This window comes from Pleurodeles waltl, chromosome 6 (genome assembly GCF_031143425.1).
Source record: "Pleurodeles waltl isolate 20211129_DDA chromosome 6, aPleWal1.hap1.20221129, whole genome shotgun sequence".
NCBI classification, from domain to species: Eukaryota; Metazoa; Chordata; class Amphibia; order Caudata; family Salamandridae; genus Pleurodeles; species Pleurodeles waltl.
In genome coordinates, this window is record NC_090445.1 from 987,969,859 (window position 1) to 987,977,296 (window position 7,438).

Consider the following 7,438-nt stretch of genomic DNA (forward strand, 5'->3'; position numbering starts at 1 on the left):
CACCTAGGGAAACCTACCAAACCTGTGCATTTCTGAAAACTAGAGACCTAGGGGAATCCAAGGAGGGGTGACTTGCGGGGCTCGGACCAGGTTGTGTTACCCAGAATCCTTTGCAAACCTCAAAATTTGGCTAAAAAAACACATGTTCCTCACATTTCTGTGCCAGAAAGTTCTGGAATCTGAGAGGAGCCACAAATTTCCTTCCACCCAGCGTTCCCCCAAGTCTCCCGATAAAAATGATACCTCACTTGTGTGGGTAGGCCTAGCGCCCGCTACAGGAAAAGCGCAACGTGGACACATCCAAATATTTGGAAGAAAACAGAGGTGTTTTTTGCGAAGTGCCTACCTGTAGATTTTGGCCTCTAGCTCAGCCGGCACCAAGGGAAACCTACCAAACCTGTGCATTTCTGAAAACTAGAGACCTAGGGGAATCCAAAGAGGGGTGACTTGCGGGGCTCGGACCAGGTTCTGTTACCCAGAATCCTTTGCAAACCTCAAAATTTGCCTAAAAAAACACATGTTCCTCACATTTCTGTGGCAGAAAGTTCTGGAATCTGAGAGGAGCCACAAATTTCCTTCCACCCAGCGTTCCCCCAAGTCTCCCGATAAAAATGATACCTCACTTGTGTGGGTAGGCCTAGCGCCCGCTACAGGGAACTCCCCAAAGCTCAACGTGGACACATCCAAATATTTGGAAGAAAACAGAGGTGTTTTTTGCGAAGTGCCTACCTGTAGATTTTGGCCTCTAGCTCAGCCGGCACCAAGGGAAACCTACCAAACCTGTGCATTTCTGAAAACTAGAGACCTAGGGGAATCCAAGGAGGGGTGACTTGCGGGGCTCGGACCAGGTTCTGTTACCCAGAATCCTTTGCAAACCTCAAAATTTGGCTAAAAAAACACATGTTCCTCACATTTCTGTGCCAGAAAGTTCTGGAATCTGAGAGGAGCCACAAATTTCCTTCCACCCAGCGTTCCCCCAAGTCTCCCGATAAAAATGGTACCTCACTTGTGTGGGTAGGCCTAGCGCCCGCTACAGGAAAAGCGCAACGTGGACACATCCAAATATTTGGAAGAAAACAGAGGTGTTTTTTGCGAAGTGCCTACCTGTAGATTTTGGCCTCTAGCTCAGCCGGCACCTAGGGAAACCTACCAAACCTGTGCATTTCTGAAAACTAGAGACCTAGGGGAATCCAAGGAGGTGTGACTTGCGGGGCTCGGACCAGGTTCTGTTACCCAGAATCCTATGCAAACCTCAAAATTTGGTTAAAAAAACACATGTTCCTCACATTTCTGTGGCAGAAAGTTCTGGAATCTGAGAGGAGCCACAAATTTCCTTCCACCCAGCGTTCCCCCAAGTCTCCCGATAAAAATGATACCTCACTTGTGTGGGTAGGCCTAGCGCCCGCTACAGGAAACGCCCCAAAGCGCAACGTGGACACATCCAAATATTTGGAAGAAAACAGAGGTGTTTTTTGCGAAGTGCCTACCTATAGATTTTGGCCTCTAGCTCAGCCGGCACCTAGGGAAACCTACCAAACCTGTGCATTTCTGAAAACTAGAGACCTAGGGGAATCCAAGGAGGGGTGACTTGCGGGGCTCGGACCAGGTTCTGTTACCCAGAATCCTTTGCAAACCTCAAAATTTGGCTAAAAAAACACATGTTCCTCACATTTCTGTGGCAGAAAGTTCTGGAATCTGAGAGGAGCCACAAATTTCCTTCCACCCAGCGTTCCCCCAAGTCTTCCGATAAAAATGATACCTCACTTGTGTGGGTAGGCCTAGCGCCCGCTACAGGAAAAGCGCAACCTGGACACATCCAAATATTTGGATGAAAACAGAGGTGTTTTTTGCGAAGTGCCTACCTGTAGATTTTGGCCTCTAGCTCAGCCGGCACCTAGGGAAACCTACCAAACCTGTGCATTTCTGAAAACTAGAGACCTAGGGAAATCCATGGAGGTGTGACTTGCGGGGCTCGGACCAGGTTCTGTTACCCAGAATCCTTTGCAAACCTCAAAATTTGGTTAAAAAAACACATGTTCCTCACATTTCTGTGGCAGAAAGTTCTGGAATCTGAGAGGAGCCACAAATTTCCTTCCACCCAGCGTTCCCCCAAGTCTCCCGATAAAAATGATACCTCACTTGTGTGGGTAGGCCTAGCGCCCGCTACAGGAAACGCCCCAAAGCGCAACGTGGACACATCCAAATATTTGGAAGAAAACAGAGGTGTTTTTTGCGAACTACCTACCTGTAGATTTTGGCCTCTAGCTGAGCCGGCACCTAGGGAAACCTACCAAACCTGTGCATTTCTGAAAACTAGAGACCTAGGGGAATCCAAGGAGGGGTGACTTGCGGGGCTCGGACCAGGTTCTGTTACCCAGAATCCTTTGCAAACCTCAAAATTTGGCTAAAAAAACACATGTTCCTCACATTTCTGTGGCAGAAAGTTCTGGAATCTGAGAGGAGCCACAAATTTCCTTCCACCAAGCGTTCCCCCAAGTCTCCCGATAAAAATGATACCTCACTTGTGTGGGTAGGCCTAGCGTCCGCTACAGGAAACGCCCCAAAGCGCAACGTGGACACATCCAAATATTTGGAAGAAAACAGAGGTGTTTTTTACGAAGTGCCTACCTGTAGATTTTGGCCTCTAGCTCAGCCAGCACCTAGGGAAACCTACCAAACCTGCGCATTTCTGAAAACTAGAGACCTAGGGGAATCCAAGGAGGGGTGACTTGCGGGGCTCAGACCAGGTTCTGTTACCCAGAATCCTTTGCAAACCTCAAAATTTGGCTAAAAAAACACATGTTCCTCACATTTCTGTGCCAGAAAGTTCTGGAATCTGAGAGGAGCCACAAATTTCCTTCCACCCAGCGTTCCCCCAAGTCTCCCGATAAAAATGATACCTCACTTGTGTGTGTAGGCCTAGCGCCCGCTACAGGAAACGCCCCAAAGCGCAACGTGGACACATCCAAATATTTGGAAGAAAACAGAGGTGTTTTTTGCGAAGTGCCTACCTGTAGATTTTGGCCTCTAGCTCAGCCGGCACATAGGGAAACCTACCAAACCTGTGCATTTCTGAAAACTAGAGACCTAGGGGAATCCAAGGAGGTGTGACTTGCGGGGCTCGGACCAGGTTCTGTTGCCCAGAATCCTATGCAAACCTCAAAATTTGGTTAAAAAAACACATGTTCCTCACATTTCTGTGGCAGAAAGTTCTGGAATCTGAGAGGAGGCACAAATTTCCTTCCACCCAGCGTTCCCCCAAGTCTCCCGATAAAAATGATACCTCACTTGTGTGGGTAGGCCTAGCGCCCGCTACAGGAAACGCCCCAAAGCGCAACGTGGACACATCCAAATTTTTGGAAGAAAACAGAGGTGTTTTTTGCGAACTACCTACCTGTAGATTTTGGCCTCTAGCTCAGCCGGCACCTAGGGAAACCTACCAACCCTGTGCATTTCTGAAAACTAGAGACCTAGGGGAATCCAAGGAGGGGTGACTTGCGGGGCTCGGACCAGGTTCTGTTACCCAGAATCCTTTGCAAACCTCAAAATTTGGCTAAAAAAACACATGTTCCTCACATTTCTGTGGCAAAAAGTTCTGGAATCTGAGAGGAGCCACAAATTTCCTTCCACCCAGCGTTCCCCCAAGTCTCCCGATAAAAATGATACCTCACTTGTGTGGGTAGGCCTAGCGCCCGCTACAGGAAAAGCGCAACGTGGACACATCCAAATATTTGGAAGAAAACAGAGGTGTTTTTTGCGAAGTGCCTACCTGTAGATTTTGGCCTCTAGCTCAGCCGGCACCTAGGGAAACCTACCAAACCTGTGCATTTCTGAAAACTAGAGACCTAGGGGAATCCAAGGAGGGGTGACATGCGGGGCTCGGACCAGGTTCTGTTACCCAGAATCCTTTGCAAACCTCAAAATTTGGCTAAAAAAACACATGTTCCTCACATTTCTGTGGCAGAAAGTTCTGGAATCTGAGAGGAGCCACAAATTTCCTTCCACCCAGCGTTCCCCCAAGTCTCCCGATAAAAATGATACCTCACTTGTGTGGGTAGGCCTAGCGCCCGCTACAGGAAAAGCGCAACCTGGACACATCCAAATATTTGGATGAAAACAGAGGTGTTTTTTGCGAAGTGCCTACCTGTAGATTTTGGCCTCTAGCTCAGCCGGCACCTAGGGAAACCTACCAAACCTGTGCATTTCTGAAAACTAGAGACCTAGGGGAATCCATGGAGGTGTGACTTGCGGGGCTCGGACCAGGTTCTGTTACCCAGAATCCTTTGCAAACCTCAAAATTTGGTTAAAAAAACACATGTTACTCACATTTCTGTGGCAGAAAGTTCTGGAATCTGAGAGGAGGCACAAATTTCCTTCCACCCAGCGTTCCCCCAAGTCTCCCGATAAAAATGATACCTCACTTGTGTGGGTAGGCCTAGCGCCCGCTACAGGAAACGCCCCAAAGCGCAACGTGGACACATCCAAATATTTGGAAGAAAACAGAGGTGTTTTTTGCGAACTACCTACCTGTAGATTTTGGCCTCTAGCTCAGCCGGCACCTAGGGAAACCTACAAAACCTGTGCATTTCTGAAAACTAGAGACCTAGGGGAATCCAAGGAGGGGTGACTTGCGGGGCTCGGACCAGGTTCTGTTACCCAGAATCCTTTGCAAACCTCAAAATTTGGCTAAAAAAACACATGTTCCTCACATTTCTGTGGCAAAAAGTTCTGGAATCTGAGAGGAGCCACAAATTTCCTTCCACCCAGCGTTCCCCCAAGTCTCCCGATAAAAATGATACCTCACTTGTGTGGGTAGGCCTAGCGCCCGCTACAGGAAAAGCGCAACGTGGACACATCCAAATATTTGGAAGAAAACAGAGGTGTTTTTTGCGAAGTGCCTACCTGTAGATTTTGGCCTCTAGCTCAGCCGGCACCTAGGGAAACCTACCAACCCTGTGCATTTCTGAAAACTAGAGACCTAGGGGAATCCAAGGAGGGGTGACTTGCGGGGCTCGGACCAGGTTCTGTTACCCAGAATCCTTTGCAAACCTCAAAATTTGGCTAAAAAAACACATGTTCCTCACATTTCTGTGGCAAAAAGTTCTGGAATCTGAGAGGAGCCACAAATTTCCTTCCACCCAGCGTTCCCCCAAGTCTCCCGATAAAAATGATACCTCACTTGTGTGGGTAGGCCTAGCGCCCGCTACAGGAAACGCCCCAAAGCGCAACGTGGACACATCCAAATATTTGGAAGAAAACAGAGGTATTTTTTGCGAACTACCTATCTGTAGATTTTGGCCTCTAGCTCAGCCGGCACCTAGGGAAACCTACCAACCCTGTGCATTTCTGAAAACTAGAGACCTAGGGGAATCCAAGGAGGGGTGACTTGCGGGGCTCGGACCAGGTTCTGTTACCCAGAATCCTTTGCAAACCTCAAAATTTGGCTAAAAAAACACATGTTCCTCACATTTCTGTGGCAAAAAGTTCTGGAATCCGAGAGGAGCCACAAATTTCCTTCCACCCAGCGTTCCCCCAAGTCTCCCGATAAAAATGATACCTCACTTGTGTGGGTAGGCCTAGCGCCCCCTACAGGAAACGCCCCAAAGCGCAACGTGGACACATCCAAATATTTGGAAGAAAACAGAGGTGTTTTTTGCGAAGTGCCTACCTGTAGATTTTGGCCTCTAGCTCAGCCAGCACCTAGGGAAACCTACCAAACCTGTGCATTTCTGAAAACTAGAGACCTAGGGGAATCCAAGGAGGGGTGACTTGCGGGGCTCGGACCAGGTTCTGTTACCCAGAATCCTTTGCAAACCTCAAAATTTGGCTAAAAAAACACATGTTCCTAACATTTCTGTGCCAGAAAGTTCTGGAATCTGAGAGGAGCCACAAATTTCCTTCCACCCAGCGTTCCCCCAAGTCTCCCGATAAAAATGATACCTCACTTGTGTGGGTAGGCCTAGCGCCCGCTACAGGAAACGCCCCAAAGCGCAACGTGGACACATCCAAATATTTGGAAGAAAACAGAGGTGTTTTTTGCGAAGTGCCTACCTGTAGATTTTTACCTCTAGCTCAGCCAGCACCTAGGGAAACCTACCAAACCTGTGCATTTCTGAAAACTAGAGACCTAGGGGAATCCAAGGAGGGGTGACTTGCGGGGCTCGGACCAGGTTCTGTTACCCAGAATCCTATGCAAACCTCAAAATTTGGCTAAAAAAACACATGTTCCTCACATTTCTGTGGCAGAAAGTTCTGGAATCTGAGAGGAGCCACAAATTTCCTTCCAGCCAGCGTTCCCCCAAGTCTCCCGATAAAAATGATACCTCACTTGTGTGGGTAGGCCTAGCGCCCGCTACAGGAAAAGCGCAACGTGGACACATCCAAATATTTGGAAGAAAACAGAGGTGTTTTTTGCGAAGTGCCTACCTGTAGATTTTGGCCTCTAGCTCAGCCAGCACCTAGGGAAACCTACCAAACCTGTGCATTTCTGAAAACTAGAGACCTAGGGGAATCCAAGGAGGGGTGACTTGCGGGGCTCGGACCAGGTTCTGTTACCCAGAATCCTTTGCAAACCTCAAAATTTGGCTAAAAAAACACATGTTCCTCACATTTCTGTGCCAGAAAGTTCTGGAATCTGAGAGGAGCCACAAATTTCCTTCCACCCAGCGTTCCCCCAAGTCTCCCGATAAAAATGATACCTCACTTGTGTGGGTAGGCCTAGCGCCCGCTACAGGAAAAGCGCAACGTGGACACATCCAAATATTTGGAAGAAAACAGAGGTGTTTTTTGCGAAGTGCCTACCTGTAGATTTTGGCCTCTAGCTCAGCCGGCACCTAGGGAAACCTACCAAACCTGTGCATTTCTGAAAACTAGAGACCTAGGGGAATCCAAGGAGGTGTGACTTGCGGGGCTCGGACCAGGTTCTGTTACCCAAAATCCTATGCAAACCTCAAAATTTGGTTAAAAAAACACATGTTCCTCATATTTCTGTGGCAGAAAGTTCTGGAATCTGAGAGGAGCCACAAATTTCCTTCCACCCAGCGTTCCCCCAAGTCTCCCGATAAAAATGATACCTCACTTGTGTGGGTAGGCCTAGCGCCCGCTACAGGAAACGCCCCAAAGCGCAACGTGGACACATCCAAATATTTGGAAGAAAACAGAGGTGTTTTTTGCGAACTACCTACCTGTAGATTTTGGCCTCTAGCTCAGCCAGCACCTAGGGAAACCTACCAAACCTGTGCATTTCTGAAAACTAGAGACCTAGGGGAATCCAAGGAGGGGTGACTTGCGGGGCTCGGACCAGGTTCTGTTACCCAGAATCCTTTGCAAACCTCAAAATTTGGCTAAAAAAACACATGTTCCTCACATTTCTGTGGCAGAAAGTTCTGGAATCTGAGAGGAGCCACAAATTTCCTTCCACCCAGCGTTCCCCCAAGTC